Here is a 23,048-nt window from a genome sequence, read left to right on the forward strand (position 1 = left end):
AACCAGAAGTCGAAATATACCTGTATATAAATATATATGTAATGGAGATTTGGCTCCTTTGAAAAGATGAGTTCATACATTAATCTTTGAGTTGGTTGTCTCTGGTAAAGGTATTAGTGCTTTCAAAAGGAAAATAATTGACATCCTTTCTTCTTAATATTTATCGAATACTTATTTTTATACTCTGTAATTCTGTCGTATCGTTGTACAAATCATTAATGTTGCTACATGTATTCTTCTGTTGTGAATTTTATCTCTTAATTGATTTTATCTAAGTTCATTCATGTTGATGTTTGTGTATATATTTCCGATATTTGTATACAAGTGTTTTTTATATTATCTGTGTTTTTACAATACACAAGACTTAAATAGATATGAGCGAAAACAATAAATTAAGAATAAATTATTATTATTATTATGACGTGGTAATTAGCAGAGAATGTTGTAAGCACGGATTAAAATATGAGCTTCGTAAATGTATTTTAATGAAGACAATGAGATGGATAAAATTGCTTAAAAGACATTCAGTAATAATCCAGCAGAATTACACCGATATACTATAAGAAAATGTTATATTTTCATGAATTATACACTCTCAATTCATTACATAACTTAATGATAATTTTTTTTTCAAGAAACAAAAAACAACTTTTTGAATATATCTTCTAATTATTTTAATAGGATATTCAGTCAATTTTACAATTTGGTTTCGTAATTTTTGGATTTTCTTTTAAAAATTAATTACAAATAAAAATATAGCTTCATAAATAATTATAAAGTATTTAAATATTTAAAATTTATATTTTTTATAATAGAATAAAAGTGAAATTTTCGTTTTACAAAGGCTCTTCTCTTTTAAATATTTCAACAAAGATTTAAAACAAAACATATTACAAACTATAAAGAAAATAAAACAAAACAAAATCTTCCTTTTCTTTACGCGTTGAGATTACTGACTTCTATCAGTAAAACTAATATAAATTATTATACGAACAAAATGGGTTCATAATTGGATATGGCAGTCCGGTAAAACGTAAAATAAAACAAAATTTTCCCAGAAATAAATTTCGCCAATTACATTTGGTATCAGACGACTGAAACTTTTCAATATGTTGGACATGGAAGATGTAATCAGAGGAGTGACCTGGAGAAGAAACCTAGGGGTGGGAACACAGGATAACTCTTGGCTTAGTGAAGGGAACGTCACTTTGGTAGTCTACGAATTACAGGTATTTTTATTTACCCACAAATATTTGTTTATTTATAATAATGTTTTCATATATTGTAACAGTCAATATATATATATATATATATATATATATATATATATATATATATATATATCATTATATATATATTGTAACAGTGTAATAACAGTGAAAATATGACTATGTTTTAACTCTTTTTCTACCTATGATTTATTTTTTGTAATTTATTTAATATTGAACTTTTCTTGGATCACTTATACAAGTGCTTTTCCTATATGTGTTCTATGTGCTTTTCCTATGTTCCTATACGTATTGAACCTTTTATGCTTTAATGAAGGGTTTCGTCGGGGAACTCTCCTCACTTTATTAGAATGAATAAATTTAATTATGGTCTCTTATGAGATATCGATTTTAAATACACAGACCAAAAAGTTACATTTGATAGTTATTATACGGGTAACGTAATTTTCTATTAAATTTATTACACAAAATATAGTTAAAAATAATGCAATGGTTAATCACTGACTAATAAATAATTCTATCGTTTCAGAACGATTATATGATAAAAAAGCTAGCAAAGAGTTGCATATCTTTTTCTGCTTCGTTCCTTGAGAGACTTTTATTTGGGTATTTATATATTAATAACTTTAATACTTTTATTTAGAGTCGAATAAATCATGTTTGAAATACAAATAGAATTGATTTCCGAAATCGATTTAAGATAACGAATTTAGTAAAGAACTTTAGAAATCGGTTTTTAAAGAGAGTTCCTGAATGTTCTGATTTGATTTAAAATGTGGCAGAGAAACCAAATGTAGCGATATTTACCTAATGTAAAAAATTAATAACCAATTTTATGATTCTGTTATAAACAAATAATTTAATTTCACGCTTTAGTATAAAATGTGTTTATCAGTAATAGAAAAAAACGAATAAAATATGAAATCAGGTACTGCCTCACCTGGTATTTTTTAGCGGCCTTAAAACTTAATAAAATTAAGATCTCATAAATATAAATATTTTGGTATAATTTTTGCTTAATTGTTAAGCCGGTTTAGAAATGTTAGGTAACTTCTAAATTACAATGATTATTTGCTTATGGTCGTATCCCCCTCACCAGATATTGAAGGGAAAATTTAATAGAAGTTAGAACTTATGTTGTAGAATAATTTTCCTATCTTTTTAGTAATCAGTTCTGAAAATTTATAAAAAAAGCTCAAATCAATTTAATAAATATACCATCACCACTAAATCTAATCAACTTGCAATCTGATCAGTATTGTAAATAACTTTTATAAGTATTGCCGAAAACCAACTATGCAATTTGTCTATTTTTTTACCTGTTTTTACCTATAATTACGTACTTTGTAACTGTAAGTAGATACATTTTTCGGAAATTTCTATAAATTTTTCGTGTTTCTTTTGGGTAGATTTCATTAGAAAGCTACCTATTGTAATGGGTACCATGATTCGACTTCCCGAAAATTTCAATATATTTCGCGTTTCACTTCCCCCAGACCCCAGAACCACCGTCAGTTCAAACGTTTACAAATACATTTATATATATTTCACTTTCTTGCTGACACGATAACTGCCGTACTTTTGCGCTAAATACTTACAAATTGTTCCCTAAAAATAACTCGAACCAAAATCTCGTTCGAGTTTGTTAATGGGTAAAATCGGACCTTGGGAATGAAAATAGGGGGGCTTTTTCGAAAAAACAAAATATCGCTAAACTTTTTTATTAAGTAAAATATCAAATTCGTTTAAAGTTCCCACTATTCTTTGGATAAGGGCCTAAAATTTATCTGAGCAATTTTTTTTTTTTTGTATCACCAAGCATTGGCCCAGGGGGTGGAAAAAATGGGGGTTTTCAAGAAAAAAAATCATACCTCCCTCAATAGGCACAGTATAGAATCGGTTTAAAGTGGTTATTACTCCTCTAACCTTACCTAAAACATTTGTCTGAAATAATTTTTGATATGACCAACCCTTACGGCAAGGGATGGTAAAAATATTGCTAGAATTGTAAGAAGATGTGGCTTGTAGTATGCTAAACATGTGAAACAGTTTTTCACATGCAACCATTGTCGTATCGAGTAAATTTGAAGTTTTTCTTAACTTTAAGGTAGAAACTTTTTTATCCCCTACTTAGCACCGGTGAAACCTACCTCCGCTTCTGGCGTGCCGAAATGGATTGTTTTACTAAGAGGTTTTACTAAGAGATATCGATGTTTGCAAAATTCCGATGCTACCCATAATTTGTTAAAAACATGTGAAATACATTTTTGACTATTTTTTTCATTTAACTCATAATTAACAATAGTCTTATCAGATCCGTTTGCAGTTAGAAAAACGTTTGTTTTTTTTTTTGCATCGTAGCAGAAATTAATAGAACTGAGTATCCTGAATAGAAGTCATCTTGTTTTGTACCCATTGCGAATAGCGGCGTAAACCAATTGTACAAATCTTACAATTATAGCAACATTTTGGTGATCCCTCCTTGCCGTAAAGGTTTGGTCATATCAAAAATTGTTGCATACAAAAGATTTTGTAGCTTTTGAAGTGTGGTACTATAGGAGAATGTTAAAAATCAGATGGATGGATAAAGTGACAAATAAAGAGGTATTGCGGCATATAGATGAAGAAAGATGCATTTGGAAAAATATAGTTAAAAGAAGAGACAGACTTATAGGCCACATACTAAGGCATCCTGGAATAGTCGCTTTAATATTGGAAGGACAGGTAGAAGGAAAAAATTGTGTAGGCAGCCACGTTTGGAATATGTAAAACAAATTGTTAGGGATGTAGGATGTACGGTGTATACTGAAATGAAACGACTAGCACTAGATAGGGAATCTTGGAGAGCTGCATCAAACCAGTCAAATGACTGAAGAAAAAAAAAAAAAGTTTTAGGTAATATTTAGAGGACAAACGACCACATTATAATCAATTCGATACTGTGCTTATTAAGGGAGGTATGATTTTACTTTCTTCGAAACCCCATTTTTTCCTCCCCCTGGGCCAATGGTTGGTAATATCAAAACATTTTACTTTTAGGTCCTTACCCGAGAAATAGTAGGAACTTTAAACGAATTTGATATTTAATTAACAAGAAAATTATAGAAATATTTTTTTTTCGAAAAAGCCACCCTATTTCCACCCCCATGGTCCGATTTTGGCAGTTAACAAACCCAAGCGAGATTTTGGTTGGAGTTATTTTTGGGGAACAATTTGAAAGCCATTGGCACAAAATTAAGGCAGTTATTGTGTCCGCAAGAAAGTGAAATATATATATAAATGTATACATAAATTTTTGAGCTGACGGTGGTTTTCGGGTCTGGGGGATGTGAAACGCAAAATATGTCGAAATTTTCCGGAAGTTGAATCGTGGTATCCATTACCAATTGATATCTTTCTTATGAAATCTACTTAAAAGGCTTGTTTTTTTTTTATTTTACAAACTTTATTAGATCAATTTTCTTGTAAAAAATTATTGGCAAGTTTTGATAATAAAATTTACGCATTTATCAGATATTTAACGAAATTACTGTACTTCAAATCTAAAAAAAATTATTTTTCGGCACAGAAGTTTTCTGTTTTATATTATATTTCATAATAACTTAAGAAACTATCAAGTTTACCCCTTACATTCTGTCTTAAAACTTTATTAAAACCTTATTTCAGCAAGGAAATAACATCCGAGCGAAAGTTTTCCCTAAGCATAGCAGGATAACAAAGCGTTTTCGGATATGTGTTTGTATAACCTTTTCCTTATTTCAGGCTCTAAAATCAGTTCTCAAATTATTTTTCTTTCCTCCAGTCAACCTGAATCACTCTGTATGCATATATAAACGCACACTCTAAAATGTACTTCATACACTGCACTGTTCCATCTCTCATAATAACAACCGACCGACCGACACCGACAGTTTAATATTAATTTTTTTCCAAATTTGATAACTTATAATTATACAAAATAATATTGAAATCAAATTTTCCCTTAAACTTATATACACGTTAACAAAGGAACATAACCAAGATATCCAAACGGTAATAAGGTTTTCAATTATTTCTTTTTACCCAATATTCAACTGACCTAATATAATTTACACTCACGCATACTTTATAATTACACCTGAACAAAAAATAAACACAGTGCGCGCCTGTTTAATTTTTTTTCTTTTCTTTTTTACTAAATATTGCTATTATTTCTTTTGATATAAAAACATCAATTTTAAAAAACGTAATAGTGTAATTAAAAATAAAAATGTTACGTCACTACTTTAGAGTCACAAAGAGTAGCGTGCTTGCCTGTTACACCAAAGGTGTCTGGCTCGATTCCCTGTCAGGATCTGAACACAATTTTACAACTTAAATCACATTGTCTGTAGTCACTAATCAGAAAAATACAACAGGTTTTAAAACAGATGATAAAAAATATTCATGAATAGTAAGTAAGAGAATTATGATATAAAACGATTATTTCCAAATTTACCTCATCAAGTCGACCACCGTATTTCACTGTACAGGTCAGCCCGTCTATAATACAAATAAGCGCGCGAATACGAACGCACAAACACACATTTAGTATGGATTTAATTCAAAAATTATATTTAGAGATCATAAAGTAACTTACAATTTTTCAGCGTCTCATTTTTTGCAATGGATTTTTTCATTCGGTAACGCAGTAGAGAAATCGAGTGATTTACTGAAAATCACGGGTTTAGTTCTCGATTTGGACATTGGATCACAATTTGTTTAACCAGGTTTCACATATTAAAAATAAGAGTAAACTTAAGGTCTTGGGTTCCGTTCTCGGCTTTCTCAATAATTACATCTACGTATAATGTTTATGAGAAAACAATAAAAAGCTAATTAAATAAATAAAATGACCCCGTGAAAGCAAACGTAAAGTTACATATTTAATTTAATATTTTTAAATTGTTTAATTATTTTGTAATCTCACTAAAAATCACATCCTATAAAATTTCAGACTACTTATCTTCTATCGCGTGTTCTTTTTATTAAAGTAAGTTTTTCTTTTTATGAGTAAGTTAATGTAGTCCAATTAATACTTCAGCACGCATCAACTAATTATCTTGGCAGTCGCCGAGGTGGAATGGTAATGTTTTCCCTCTTACTCGCCGAAAGGTCCGAGTTCGTATCCCGGTCAGGCTTGAAATTTTAATTCACTTCAAAAGTTCAATATTTCCCCACACAACCTCCAACCGAATATAGTGAATAATTTAATAATGGTTTTGTGCGATATATATATATATATATACACAAGCATATTGTTACAATGACCATATATGTATAAAATTTTAATAAAATTTAATAATGAAATATGACTATTATATTTTCATTGTAGGCGACGGTAAATATAATCGTTAAAAAATGGAATTCTCCTATTGTTTATTTTCAATACTGGCTTGTGTTTAGTTATTTATGTAGCACGTAAGCCTGATGCGAAACAATTCTGTTAGCGGTAAAGTATACCTATGATCAAGGTCAACAAGCCAAATTACTTTTTTCTTGTTTAAAATATCTGGGTTATAATAAATAATAAGTTATGATAAAACTTACAGCGTATTTACATTTTAATCAAAATGAGTAGGAATATTTTATGAATACCTTGATGTACAGTAATATCTAATTATTAAACTAGGTTAGTGTAACTCGCATATTTTTATTACTCTTTCAGCCAATTGTAAATAAAACGGATATAAAACGGATATAAACGGTGAAATTGAAGTATAGAAACGTCTTCATATTTCAAACATACAAACAAGTTCGGATCTACATAATCACAAAATTACTACTACTTTATGGTGCGTGTGAAATTTTTGTCCGCCATCTTGGATCTACCTTATTGAGTAAAACTTTTTTTTTAAATAGGAAGGTGAACATGTGACATAATTTTAATGTAATATAAAAAAAAACGATGGTGAAAACAGTTCCTCGATAAATGACTTTGTTTTCGAATTATAAGCATACTACTTTCAAAAATGGAAAAATTTGGGATAGTAATCTAATGAGGTAAAAGGCCTTGTAATAATTTTCTATATGACGTATCATTCTCAGAATTACATTAATATTAAATTTTTACAGTTAATGTTGAAATTAATGGCCGAAACACTAATAATAATAATAATTCACAATAACAAATAATTTGTTCGCTATTACAAATTAAACTATAGGTCTGATGATTTTGATTTGCTTGGCATTTCTCACACCCCATTCGGTCGTCCTAAAGCAAAGACCGAATGTCTGTTCCACAAACGGCAACTGAGCCTCGAACAGTTTAGCGACCAGTATCCTAACACAGCTCCTGGAGCTTACCTAACAGCGTAAGCGGACTAAGCGCGGTGCCATACACCACCGGCTTACGTGTTCCAACCGCTCACTTGTCATACATTTGTTAAAACGGGTAGGCGCACCTTGTCAACTACTAAAAATATATATGACATCTATAATAAAATTTATTTCGTCAAGGCAGCAATTCGCTGTCACGCCTAGGTCGCTGAATGCCAGAAAGTACCTGTCCACCATTTTATATCGCTTTGAGCCATAATAATTGGCTGGTGGTCAGCCGTACTCAGGGTTAGCTTCCCACGGCAATACGGTAAGGGTATTTCCCTTAAGCAAACTACTGATGTAGATTCAACAAAGCAACCCATCTAGGAAATCCCACACGGTCTGACAATGGGCTCTCGCCACATTGACTTGCCGCTAGGTCAGGTGATATTATTTACTTTAATTATCACATTATTTGTTTTTAAAATTTAGTTAAGTATTTTCGTATAATATTTAGTTCAATATTATAGCTTTGCAGTGCGATTAACCACCCGTTAATAACTTATTGCAACATGTTTGGTACATAAACGGTTTTCCCCATAATTTTTCATGTAAAATTTTACATAAAATTCATGTATCTGTAATTCATGTATTCATGTCATTCATGTATCTGTAATTCATGTACCCTCTATTTAATAAAAAGATGTGATTCAATGTGGTAGATTTACGATGGCGGAAAACAGTTTTATTCACCTTAAAGTTCTAGTAATTTTGTAACTATGTAGATCCGCACTTGTTTCTATCTTGTAGTATCCCTCATTTTTGAAATATGAAACTGTTTCCATACTTTAATATCATAAAGACATAAATTGTAAGAATTATACAGATAAATTATAAAAAAATACTTATAACTAACTAAACTAAATTTTACCAATAATAAATTCTATTTTGTTTATCTCTTTGAATTAAATTTGGTATAAAATTTAAATTTGATATAGTAGAAATTCATAGTTCAATTTCCAGTGAGAATTAATTTGTAAGATTAAAACCTTCCTTCAAGTTCGCTAGATCTTTTAACGATCATCTCATTTCCTTCCTTTAAAAAAATCTCATTTTTTTAATGATATTTACAAACAATAAATTTTTAATAAGGAATTTAAATAACTTTTTTATTCAAACTGATGCTTCAACTTTTTTTTTGATTTCATGTACACATTAAGACTTAAATAGAAACTAAAATCACGTTTTATCATTAGTATTAATGCATAGGTAATGATATAAATTAAAACATCTAAAATTAAAGAAAAAGAAATAAATACATAAAAACCACATTTGTTTTAAATAATAATGTAAAAAAAAAAAATGATTAATGGTAAAAAAAAGATTCTAACTATTTTACAAATGTTCAAGGTCACCAACATGTTATTTTTTTTAATAAGAAATGAAATTCAATGATATTATATTTTTTGAATAGATTTTTTAAATTTAGCAAACAGTATCTTTATATTCAGTTTTGCAAGTTTAATGTCAAGGTTAAAGAAGAAGACAGAAAATATATGTCGTTTGTTCTAAACGAATGATACATTTATTAACTTATAATTAGAATACACTACTTTAAACAAAATAGACATTGAATAATAAAACTCCATTCTTAAGTCGAAATATAAATTATTTAAAAAAAAAAGGAAGGGTTATATTCTTTTTTTAAATCATTTATTAAATGACAGATTGATTAATGAAGATATTATATAAACAAACAAATATTTATAATTATATTACCAGCATTCACCCGCTCTATATGGTTACTTTCATTTACCATGGTGATTAATTTATTTTATGTTTTTTAATCAAATAACCGGGGACAGATGCAACCAGTCGCGTCCCATACACAGTAACAGTTGCAGTGGCTATGTTGGTTAATCTGCCACACTGCCTAAAGTCGCCCCTTTAAAAAATCGAAGTTCAAAAAAAAATAACCGTAAATGATAGATATTTATCTGAATGAAATTTTCAAGCCTAAATCTACTGAATATCTCAATTGGTACAATCGGGTAAAAGGAAAACTTGCAATCATTGTACAAAATCTTTTAACTTTCTCTGCCTCTTTTAAGATCGAATTTCGAAAAATTTAGTATTTTTTTTTTTAGATTTTACGTGAAGATTACCCACACTAAAACTGAAGTTGATATCTTAGATTTTTACCAAAAAATTCAAAAATATCGGGTTAAAAAAAAATTCAAAAATACATTTTAACTCTTTTAAACTCCCTTTTAATAATTTTAAATTTCAAATTATTTTTTGAATTTCAAAAAAAAATCTAGAAATTGTTGTTTTAGATATTTACATGTAGATTTCACTCACTAAAAATCAAGATGATATATTCATTTGTTACCGAGAAATTAAAAAAAAAAAATACTAAATTTTATTGCTACTAAATTTTAATCCTTTTAACTAAGAATTTCAAGAAATCCTTTCCTAGTGTGCATTTACGCCGTAAGTAAAATGTGTATACAAATTTTCGTAAATTTATCTTCAGTAGTTTTTGCTGGATGTTGATTACGAATTACTCGCAACATTTATATATATTGAAGATTTTTTTAGAGTGATAGAACTTTGAATTGAAATAAAACACATAAAAAGATAAATTTGAAGCCAATTTTGCTTTTATCTGGAAGATAACTTTCTAACATTTAATTTTTAAGAATAATCTCCGGCAGACCACAATGACTTTTTTCTTTTTTTTAATCTCCGGGACCACAGTTAACTATTGCTTCAGAGGATAAGATGAATGATTTGTAGCGGGTGTGAAAATGCCATGCCTAACCGGGATTCGAACCTGGCACCTCCGGGTGAAAGGCCGAGACGCTACGACTCCTGCCACGGAGGCTGATCATATCCACAACGACTAGCTTTAATGAAACGGATTCAATCAGTCCAATTTTTAAGCAATTTTTAAGGTAATTGGGGGATGTATTTCGTTAATAATGAGTTGTTTGTTTCCAAAGCGTCAATTGTTGCTGGTTTATCAGCATACATCAGAGACTTACCATAATAGTAAGTCTCTGGTTTAAAAACAGACTTAAGAATATGTATTTCTTTACATATCCCCAAAGAAAACAATCCCTGGTGTTACGTTCCATGATTTTGGAGGCAATTTACAGGACCATTTCGTGAAATAATTTTGTCGCTAAATTGTTTTTTCAATAAATTGATCGTTTCGGTAGCAGTATGAGGTGCGACACCATCTTTTGAAACCAAAACTGTTGCAGGTCGATGTAATGCAAATTAGGGAACAAATAATCACTGATCATTGATGTGTAACAATCACCATTAGTAACATGTGCTACTGCCTCATTTTTAAAGAAATAAGAACTGACGATGCCTCCAGCATGTAACCCACGCCATACACTACATTTTCCAAGATGCAGTGGAGATTCATAAATTTCCTGAGGATTGGTCTTACTACATATACGGTAATTGTACTTGTTGGCATAACCATTTAACCAGAAATGAGCCTCATCACCAAAAAAACGGATCAGTTTCCAATTGATTTATTCATTCACCAAATAAATGACGCTTATTATGGTCTTGCGGCTTCAGCTCTTGTACCAATTTCATCTTGTAGGGAGTGTAGATTAAGATCTTTACGTAAAGGTTTCCATGTAGTGGATGGACGAAGTCCAAGTGGTTGAGAACGGCGACAAATAGACACATTCAAATGATGTTCAATACTATCACTGTCAGCATCGATATTTTCAACTGTACGTGCAGATCTTTGTCTTGTTGTTGGTTTTTCGTGGAGTAGAGTAAATTTTTTTGCGAAATTTATCAATAGTTCGACGAATAAGTTGATCTGATGGACGATTATATGCTCCATAAAAATTATGAAGTGCTGTATACGTTTGGCGAACAGAACATTGATTTTGAAAATATATTTCGTTAGTTTTTTCATGACCATTTTTGCCAATCCTCACTGATCTTAAATGACTAAACAAAATGTCATCAAAACAAAACATATGACAGCTATCTCTATCAAAAGTTCTATCACTTTAGAAAAAACACAATTTATATATATATAGCAGACCCGTCGCGGCTTCGCCCGCACTATATGGTTACTTTCGTTTTCCGTCGCGGTTCAAGAGATGTATGTATAGCCGATCAGGGCGAGTGAAGCGAGCCCTTCCCGTCTAGCCATTAAACTCATGCTGCTTGTGAGCATAATAATAATAATAATAAATAAAAATTAAAACCTGTTCAATTTATAAAAAAGATCAATGTATTGTCATTGTTTAATCATAGCATCAGCTAGGCCCACTAAACGCCTTAGCTTTGAATAATCTATTCTTCGAATAAAAAAAAAATCATTATGAGAAAATTATAAGGAACAGTTTGCAATAAAATAAAAATCTAAAATTATGCCCATTTTGGTTGTTAGACAACCATTTGCAGTAGAAAATATAAAAATTAAAAGAAAGATTAAGGGATTTACATATTTTTAAATAATGGCAGAAAATGGATGAACAAAAAAAAGAGTTAAGAGTGAGGAAAAATAACGTACGATAGTTTGGACGTTCTGTAAATGGATTATTATTACTATCAGATAGAGAAGTAGTACTAAGATATGACTAATCATGGTGTGCCAATGTTTCAGGAAACGACAGTATTCCAGTGACGTGCAGGCTGATCATCGAAGCTCGCAGTTTATTTATTTTTTGTTCTCCTGCTCCCCTAGACCGGCTTAACAATCAATTAAGTATTACTCAGTTCAGGGAAGTGTCCTTGTGACTATAATGAGCCTCCCCGCCTACCGGCAGTACGTCCGGCATGGCAGGTCGGCTCACCGGTTTCGGATCTCTTCCTTACTTTCATTTTGCCTTTGCCTCTAACCGCTAAGGCCAGGGATACCGGACCCAACTACGCCGTTCTAGGGCCCTGCTCCAGCAGCCGGATCTCGGTCGTTGTGTTTTTTCTTTAAGTTTCTTTCCCCACTTCTTGTAATCCACTTCCTTTTCTCGTATAACCTTGGCTACGAATCTCTCTATTGTCAGCTATTCCTCTTTATCTCTCGGCATATACTTTGTTGTAATTTTCGAGAAGTTTCCCCAGGAAGGATAGTATGATGAAAAAAGAGATGAGAAAAAGTTGGGTATATGTAGTATTCTGAAAGGAGTAGATTTTTAAAAAAAATCTGTTACCTGTATCGAATGATATGGAAGAAACACTACAGAAAGTTTGAGAAAATATAGTGGAATAGCTGAGGAAAGAGTGGAATTTGAACTACGAGGATCGAGGAGATGTTGCATGGATTAAATCTAAAGGAAGTAGGTATAAAACCTAGATAAAAGGTGATTTCTTCAAAGGGAAACTTGAAAACTATTGATGGCGGTCCGACCAGGAATATCCTGGGATAGTGGAACTGGTAAAGAAGATAAGAATAAGAATTATAAATAAAAATAATATAAAAAATTAATATAACATATTATATAATATAATTAATATTACACTTACAAAACCCAACAAAAATGTGTTTCTACTTATGTATATAAAAAGTAAAACAAATAAACAACTGTTAACTAGCAAACGAATGTAATATTCAAATTATGTAATACCTCAATATTTACCTATGAACTCACAGTTTACTATTAACTCACAGTTGAAAGGTGAATCCTAATTTCATTTTTATAAATGGTAAATTACTCTTGAACATTTTTTTCTTTGATTTAATATGTGAATAATTTTGTTTTATTTCAATAACTGTTTAACACAACCCATTTCTTTACACGTCAAGCCTTTGAAATGATTTTTATATAAATCGTGTAGTAAATTTATTCTTGATTGAATTTATTTGGATTTTGTAACTGAATAATTTATTATATTATTTATAAAAACAACCTTTCATCTTTAAGGATAAAAAAAATTAATTTCTTCTATATTCATCTGCCGAATGTTAAAAAAAATTAATAAACCCAATTCAACCCACATAAAATTTTCAATATTTTAAACAAATATTTTCATTAATTTTAAATGGGTATTTATCTCTTTTCAATAAAAGAGTTCTGAGTTTTTATTGCCCACGATGAATTTCAACTAAACATCATCAAAAATCAAATTAAAAACAACATTACTTGGATTTCTTCTCTTTTTTTTTCATTAATTTAAAAGAGGAATTTTGCGACAACCATTTTCAAATTGTTCCTTAAAATTAACTTGTTCCAAAATCTCGGTCCAGTTCGTTAACGATCAAAATTGGACCATGGGGGTGGAAATGGGGTGACTTTTTCGAAAAAATAAATTATCGCTATATCTTTATTATTAAGTAAAATATCGAATTAGTTTAAAGTTCCTACTATTTTTTTGTAAAATGGCTTAAAACTTAAGTAAGTAAAGTTTTTTGATATCACCAACCATTGGCCTAGGGAATGGGAAAAATAGGGTTTCGACGAAAAAAATCATACCTCCCTTAATAGGCAGAGTATCGCATCAGTTTAAAGTGGTCGTTAATCCTCTAAACATTACCTAAAACTTTTGTCTGAAATTTTTTTTGAAATGACCAATCCTTACGGAAGGGATGGTAAAATATTGCTAGAATTGTAAGAAGATGTGGCTTGTAGTATGCTAAACATGTGAAACATTTTTTCACATGCAACCATTGTATTGAGTAAATTTGAAGTTTTTCTTAACTTTAAGGTGGAAATCTTTTTTATTCCCTACTTAGCACCGGTGAAATCTACCTCCACCTTCCAGCGTTCTGAATGGGATTTTTTTTATTTTATTTTTGCTTTACACTATCTTTCCTAATATTTATTAAGACGCTGATGAATATGTAAAACATCTGAAGTATGTAAAAACGAGAGTCGTCAAATTTTATTTTTTTGAGAATAAAGAATTTAATTATATGGTCATTCACCGAGATGATCTGACTGAGTATTACCAACATTTCGGTGCTTATATTATTGATGTGTACAGTACTATTTGATTTGATAAATAAAATCCTCACTTGTGATAGGAATTCTAGTATGGGATACTTGTTAATCGTGAAAATAACTGTACCATATTAAAGAGTGGTTCATTCTGAGACATCTGATGTAATTAAATAAGGAACAATAATTTTTTTCTGATTTCATTTTTTATAGAGAGGATTCTTCAGTAAATAAAATGAGATGATTAATCCATGACTGAAATTTTTTCATAATCTCCGAAACCTTGGCTACTTTTTTTTTTTTTGTCTTCAGTCATTTGACTGGTTTGATGCAGCTCTCCAAGATTCCCTATCTAGTGCTAGTCGTTTCATTTCAGTATACTTTCTACATCCTATAGTTTTGGTTATAGTTTTAGTTAAAATATATTAAAATTGATTTTTTTTTTAAAGTAAGTAACATTCGTACTGTGTCTCAGAAAACCTAATGTACTTGTTCCATGATTTATTATTTATTACTATATACACCAGAAGTCGGTTATGACATCAAATTGTATCATAAATAAAATTAAAACAAAATTTAACCAAAAACACATGCCCAATTAATTTTTACGTCTTATTCTTAATGGTATAATTTTGTTACCTTCGAACAATCCATCAATTTCTAACAAAGTTTAGAGGTAGAAGAAGAAGAAGAAGAAAAATACATCCTTTCAATTTTATTAATTGAATAGGGTGAATCCAATTGAATACAAAAATGTTAAAAATTAACAACGTTTTTAAAATTTTAAAAATGTTTTCTTTTAAAAATTTGTCATCAATATTTTTAAAAATAAGCTCTCAGCAATCACTTTGCGTTGCATAGTGGTTTAATGATTAAAAATCAATTAGGAGGAAAACTAGAAAATCTCACAGTTGTTTAGATTATTTTTTCTGGGATAAAAAGATTTTTCAAGAAGTTATAGTTCTTAGATCTTCTGAATAAGATAAAAATTAAATAGAATAAACTCATTATAGTATCTTATTTTAACAACCATTTCCTTCCGAATTTAATTTAATAATATTTCCGTATTTTTTTGTTTTAATTTTGGTATTACTCAAGGGAGCATTTTAGGTCCTTTTTTATATAATATTTGTAATACTGACAGCCCGTATTTAAAATCAATAATGATTTTGGTAGATTATACTGTGATACTAGTAACAGAAATGACTGTCTTAACCCTACGAAAAGCTAGAATTTCCTTTTGATAACATTACCAAATTATACTACAAAGAATTGAAAATTAAAACCAGTAAATGTCTAAAGATGATAAAATAAATTTACCTAAATTTAAATAGAAAAAAATATTCTAATTTAAAGGAAATGAAATAATATGTGGGTAGACATCTCACATGGAAGAAATATACATGGATGAAAACGATAACGAACTGGATAAAAATTGTATCAGTTGTTTTAGACATTTGGCAACAAGTTTTGCTATAAAATAAAATTCTAATATACGCTTATGTATATAAAATCTACTTTGGATAAACAGAATACCTGTTTGGGGAGCGAATATCTCATATAACCTTGAAATATTTCAATATTTGCAATCGAAACGCTTACAGTTCTTCACCGATGTACTTTGATAAGCACAGTACGTCAACAACAAAAAAAAATTACATATTGATTTTAAAATATCAACGATAAAAGTAGAAATTGCTTTAAGCAATAAAAAATAGTATCAAAATTTACAAATCCATCGTCAATCAACGTCCAAGAAACACTTCAAAAACATTTTCAACATTTTTTTATAAATTAAAATGTAAAATTATTCATTTCACAGATTAATTAAAATAATGACACATTCATTTCTAAATATTAACATTGGAGTATTTAAATAATAAAATATGCGTATAATTATATACACAAATGAGTTTTGTCTTCAATAATAATTAAAATATGTTTATTGAAAGTTTTCATGAAAAAAAAGAAAGATTAATATATTTTTTCATCTATACAATTTTGTAATATTACAAAACGTAAACAAAAAACAAAAAAAAAACAAAAAAATTTGTTTCATTTTTCAACGGAAAAATTAATACTTTATCTTTCAAACTTGTTTTCTTAATAATAAATCTATTAATATTAAGAAAACTAATTAAAAATTGCAATCGATACATAATGGCATTAATTAAATGAAAAATATTTCTCTTGAATTGAATACTAATAAATTAGTTTCTATCAAATTGTGGTGAGAATATACACACACAAACACACTCATATGCATTCGCGCGGGACAAGTGTACATATATGTGAATTGATGTTCTAGCATATGACCTTGAAATGCAATTGGAATACTGCCTGCCAGTTCGGAAGTTAAAAGTTGAATGCGAGTGTAGTGTTGTTTTAAAAGATTATGCAGAGCGCGTTTTATACCAGTTGTGCACAACATTCGCAAGCGCGAACACATTACAATAGTTCATTCTGTAATATATTTGCTAACACACGTATACTTTAACCGAGTAATTTTTGTGGATATATCACACAATTTATATACTTATAGAACATACATTTTATTTGCGACTTCTTGACGTTTGTGATATTTTTAAATAATACTTTTTTATATTCTGAACACGTTATAAAATAATATAAGGTAAGTAAATGTATTTTATAAATAAAGTTATTAATATTCTAGCCTATGAATAAAAAATTATAATTATGACAATATGGTGTCTTAATTATTTACTATGTAAATCTAAAATATTTTTAATAATTTATTATTATTATTATTACACTTTATATTTTTAAACTAGTTTTTCATTCGTATCAACTGACAAGATCATTAGTTACTAGTTAGGGACTGACTAGTAAATTATTTATACTCTAACGGGGAATCAAACCCCAGGACCTTCGGTGTTACAGGCAAGCATACTACTACCTGGCTATTGAGTTATATTACTTTATTATTTAAAAATAAAATAACGATGATAATGATAACAATAATAAATAAATTATTTTAGTTTATAACTTTGTTTGATGAAGGACATAGATTGAACATAAAATCCTACTTTTGTTTATTTAAAACATTTTGAAATGCATATTCCCCGTGATCGTCAAAATTTGGATTTAGTTTTATGAAAAATTATTATTCTGAAATGATATTCTGAAGTTACGTTGAAATGTATTTTTAAACTGTGTTTTTAAAATTCTCATCACCATTTTATTTATTTTTTGTTTTTTTAATACCTTCCAGGAAATTGTAAATTAAAAAAAAATTAAAAATTACATTATTATGTTTTAGAACCTTTCTTCTAATTGATATGATTTTTGTTTTTATTTTCACTAAAGAAATTATTACCTGTCTAAACCATTTCATTTTTTTTTATTGACTAGTTTTTTATTTATTTTTTAATGATAAAAAAAAATATTTTTAAAAATGTTAGCATTCATAAAATAAGCACAGGATTTTAACCAGTGTTTTATAAAATAATCCGTCCCACTATTATTGAGTAATGTTTTAGCTGTTTTTATTTTTCGACAATACTCAATGTTGGTACAACAGTGACCCATGTCAAAAAAAGCCTCGTTTTTCAACTCTCCAATACTCCTTTATTCAGTGTACCGCTTCTTCCTTTCTTCTAATCACTTAGGTTAGCGCATTCTTGCTTCTCCTTCTGGATTCCTTTAAATTCTATTTTTTTTCTAAGTGCTTTTCTAACTTTTAAATACGTCACGTTTATGTTTACTACCCTTACGTCCTTGAACTATTTAACATTCGTCTTTTAACCGTTACACTTGTTAAAAATTCTCTCCCTAAGCCTGTTCCATTCCATTCTTTTCAGATATCCATAGAATGCCAATCTTCGCTTTCGTATTGCTTCCGTGATTCTATCTAACTACCACTAAACTCCCTCATTCTTCCTTAATTTCCAACCATCGTTAGCTTTTCTGGGTCCTAGGAATTTCCTTAGTAATCGTCTTTAAACAAGTGACAGTTTTTCTGTTTTCCCTTGGTTCAGAGCTACGCATTCTGCCGCGTATAAAACTCCTCGTCGGATTACCATTGTACACTGCCTGATCTTGACCACCCTTCAGATTCGTTTGTTATTGTACACGTCCTTCGTTATGACGTAGGATTTTAGAATCTTATTGATCCTGATAATGTCTGCTAATATTTATTATTTATTTCAATACTCGTAAATTTAAAAAAAAATTAAATTAGAATCATTTTATTCAAAATAATATTTTTTTATGAACAGTATTTACTTAAATCTTAAACTGTAAAACTTTTGAAATATTTTAAACCAATTAGTTAAGGAAATACAAGTAATTCAAAAGCAGTTTGCATAAATTAAATAATTATCGCTGTATAATTACATTTTATTTATAGTCAATATGAAAACTAATTCAGACGTGTTTTTTTTCAATACAATTATTATTTAGAAGAATTAGTTTAAAAGTAATAAAATAAATATAAAATAAAGGAATAGAAGAGTTCATTCCAGGAAACGAAAAATACTTTTTCAGACTGTTGTGCTGAGTTCAAATTCGTTTTCAATTTTACCGTTTCATTAAATGTGGAAGAGAAATAACTTGAAGTTTTTTTAAAGTGAAACAAAATAACCAGTTAAAGGAATTGCCGCTTCTATACATAACAATATAGAACATTTTAGTTTTATTAACATTTTTACACTATTATCAGCTAATCTTAAAAAGTTATCAAATGAAGCTATGTTCTGTTTATTCTACCTTTTGATATTTCATCTTCTTTTTTATTCGTTTATGTAGCATTTATCTCCAAAAGAGTTTTAATAAAAAATTTTCTATAGGGTTTAAGCATAATGACCTAAATGAAACAGTTTTTCATTAAATTTTCTGACTGAAAATGACGGTTGCTTTTTCCTAAGTTAAGAGAGTATGATTGGTGCGGTGAGGATCAATTGCCAAGACACTAAACGTAGTCACTCGCCGTTTTCAGTTTTTCTTTTAGCTGTTAAATAAAATATAAAAAACTTCACCAAGCTGACAAAATATTTGATTTGAAACCTCTTTATTTCTATCATATATCATACTATTCTCAATTCACTAATAAATATGAAATCTTTTATTGAGTTTTGATAATTTTATTTTTATTCTCTCTAGGATATTTTGTTTACAAAACAAAATTTTTAAAACCCAAAAAATAATAAAATATTTTTTAAAAAACAATATGGGGTTATAACAGAATGACGTACACGGTAGTAGTCAGATATGTTTGGTGTACCTATTTTTTTCTCGGAGAATATAGCTACATTAAAGAAGAGAGTATGGTGATCTCGTCAAAAATGGGGTATCGGGTTTTTTTTTCAAATCTTTACGTTTTATGGTAAAACTTTATGTATGTGTAAACCTCTTCCAATTAATTATGATTGGTAAGGTCGTTCTGTATTTTTTTTATTTTAATACTTATTTATTTAATCTCATTAATATAGAGAGAACATAATTCAGAGTAAAATGATTTTGTCTATGTTCATATTATTAGATAACTTGTTTAAAAAGCAAATAATAAAAAAAAATAATGAACAGAGGCTTTTTTAAAAAGATTTTCGAAACTATTTCAGTAATTCATGAATAAAGAAATAAATGTTTTTTAATCAATTAAACAGCTCGCTCATTTTTCATGTAAAGTAATTTGTATTTTTTGTTTTATTTGTTCTTAATTATAGAAAAATAATATAATATAGTCATATATTATAAATGATATACATTACTTTTCCACATGAATACACTTTTCCCCTTTTTCTCCAACTTTAGGAGGTGTTTGGCTTGTATTTTTTTCGTCTTAAATTCCTTGTAGAGCTGTTTTTTTTTTAAATTAGTTTTAAATGAATAAATTCTTTTTTATAATGTTAATAAATTTACATATAAAAATTTTGAGTTTTATTACATAACACAATTGTTGATCAAAGAAGAATGTACTTATAAGGAATAATACATACAATATATATATATATATATATATATATATATATATATATATATATATATATATATATATATATATATATTATCATATGGTTCATTTAAAAAGAATATATGACGCAACAGCAATTTAATATGATTAAATGTCTGATTAAAATGCTTGAATAAAATAGCAATATTTAATGCACAAATGTTATTTGAATAAAACAAAGATGGTAAAAACTAAACAAACAACTGTAATGATAACGCCTTAAATAACAGATGACTTATGATTTAAACGCTGACACGTTTGAAACAATCATTTTTTTCATAACAGTAAAAACATTTTTAATTTGGCATCAGTTTTAGAAAGTTGAAATTAAAAAATACTATTTTTTTGTTAATTCTTTTTTTACAACAAAAAATTTAATATATATATATTTATATATTTTTTTTTCAATTCTATCTTTTCAAAACCCATATCCCTCTATACTAATATATGATATTACCATATTGTAAATCAAACTTGATCCATCAAAGTACAATAATTATAAATGAAATAAGATGACCCTTACCTTACTTTTTTCATGTCTTACAATAGCGCTTTCGTAACAACTCACATCTTCAGTTGTAATTTACTTTTTAAGTGTTTATATCAAACTACATATTATACTCAAATACAAATAAATATATATATAAATTTAAAATATTTTTTTAATAATATATGATATTTTTTTTTTAAATTAAAATTAAGTTAAAATATGCATATCCTTTAAAAATCACAAATTAAAAGCTTTTTAAAAATACATAAATTACAGAAATTAAAAAAAGTTTGAATTTAAAAAATTAATTGGTAGATAAAGTTGGAATATATATTCAATATTTATATATAAAACAATATGTCGTGGGTGATTCATAATCAACGCCACCCAAAATTACTGAAGATAAAACACTTTTACTTACGGTCTAAGAAAAGTAACAAGGAAATTTACTTTTTTTCGGTAACAAATGAAGATATCAACTTGATTTGAGGTGTGTGTGTGTGTGTGTGTGTGTGTGTGTGTGTGTGTGTGTGTTGTGTTGTGATGTATTGTGTGTGTAATCTTCATGTAAACATCCAAAAAAAAAAATTAATTTTTTTTAAATTCAACCTTGAAATGATGAAGAAAGTTAAAATACTTATTCCCCATTTCCGACTATACTAAAAGAGATATTCACTAGATTTGGGCTTCCAATTACTTTCAGATAAAATATTTAATATTTTCGGTTGTTTTTTTTTTATTTCGATTTTTTAAGGGGTGCGACAGTTACGGCGCACCGGCTGGACCGACGCAGCCACTGCCACTTTTACTGTGGGACGCAACTGGCTTCAACTACCTCCGGTTATCTTACTTTTCTTTCTTTTTCTTGTTTAGCCTCCGGTAATTACCTCCAGAGGATGAATAAGGATGATATATATGAGTGTAAATGAAGTGTAGTCTTGTACAGTCTCAGTTCGACCATTCCTGAGATGTGTGGATAATTGAAACCGAACCACCAAAGAACACCGGTATCCACGATCTAGTATTCAAATCCATGCCGGTTATTTGACTAAAAAACATGAAATAAATGTAATTAAATTTTTTTTTAATGAGAAACAAAGTACGGTCACCTGCTAGTGACGTTTTTTGAATAATGCTAAGAACCGCCAAAGTACATCTTTACCCGTCCTTCGTACGGGTAAACTAATATTTTTAAGCTTGAGGCCGACTATTTTGAAATCCGCATTTTTCATATCACTCAAATTTTCGGGTTCTATACTAACTAAACTGTTGCTTTGAAAATATTACAATATATTGATAAATTTTTATAATTTTAACAAGCTGTATTTTTTTTTTTTGTGGGCGAAAGAATCAGCCCTGACCTTCTAAATTTCCTCTGATCGAGACGGGAAACGCAAGTAACCATAAAGCATGAGCAAAGCCACGTCGGGGATGCTAGTACATATATATATATATATATATAATATCCAAATATCCTGAGGATTATTTGGTATTCTATACAAAATATTATCATCCTGACTTTTTCTTTAATTCATTTTTTTGCGAGAGGGTTTTAATGTATCATGGACCGACACAGGTTTATATGTTAGTAAATAATTATTTTTATTATTATTATATGCCTTGAGTGTACTGAATACTTTATTTTCCGATTAAAAGCCAGATGCGATACCACTTTGCCACGGATGTGATGAATTTATTCTGAGTGAATTTATCATTTTGATTCATGAAATATTTTATTGAGCCGTTCTTTTAAAAAAATTTGTAAACTAAAAACAAAAATAAATAAAATAATTTGTAAATTTACTCGTAAGTTTATCTTGTAAAATGAATAAATTAAAAGTAAAAATTATTTACAGAGTATTTTCATCCAAGAAAAATTACTGATAATTTATCTACATTGAACTAAATTCGATATAATGAGTCTCAGACTGTCTTGATATGCAGTGAACTAGCTCGATGTAAAAGCAAATACAATAATAAGCTTCAATATGACCTCAATTAGATATAATGTTAGCAATACTCAACAACTATCGTTTAAAATGTGTGTTGTTTTGGGAGTAGCTTATAAAATGTGCCAAGGCATACATAGTACAGTACCAGTTATCTTTAAATAATTATGAACATTAGATTTAATATGTAATTTTTTAATTATGAAATTA

The 23,048-nt window shown here is 28.7% G+C and overlaps 1 protein-coding gene across 2 annotated transcripts in view; it reads left to right on the plus strand.

Annotated features, from left to right (window-relative positions):
- Positions 1–16,794: 16,794 nt before the first annotated feature.
- Positions 16,795–23,048, plus strand: part of LOC142331239 (luciferin sulfotransferase-like) — a 133,573-nt gene continuing 127,319 nt past the window's right edge. Inside the window, exon 1 of one of the 2 annotated variants that reach the window (XM_075376993.1) lies at positions 16,795–17,060. The gene's annotated coding sequence lies outside the window, so the exon portion shown is untranslated. The remainder of the gene's footprint in view (positions 17,061–23,048) is intronic. The other variant, XM_075376994.1, reaches the window with a different exon arrangement.

This window comes from Lycorma delicatula, chromosome 10, assembly GCF_047948215.1.
Source record: "Lycorma delicatula isolate Av1 chromosome 10, ASM4794821v1, whole genome shotgun sequence".
In the NCBI taxonomy this organism is placed as follows: domain Eukaryota; kingdom Metazoa; phylum Arthropoda; class Insecta; order Hemiptera; family Fulgoridae; genus Lycorma; species Lycorma delicatula.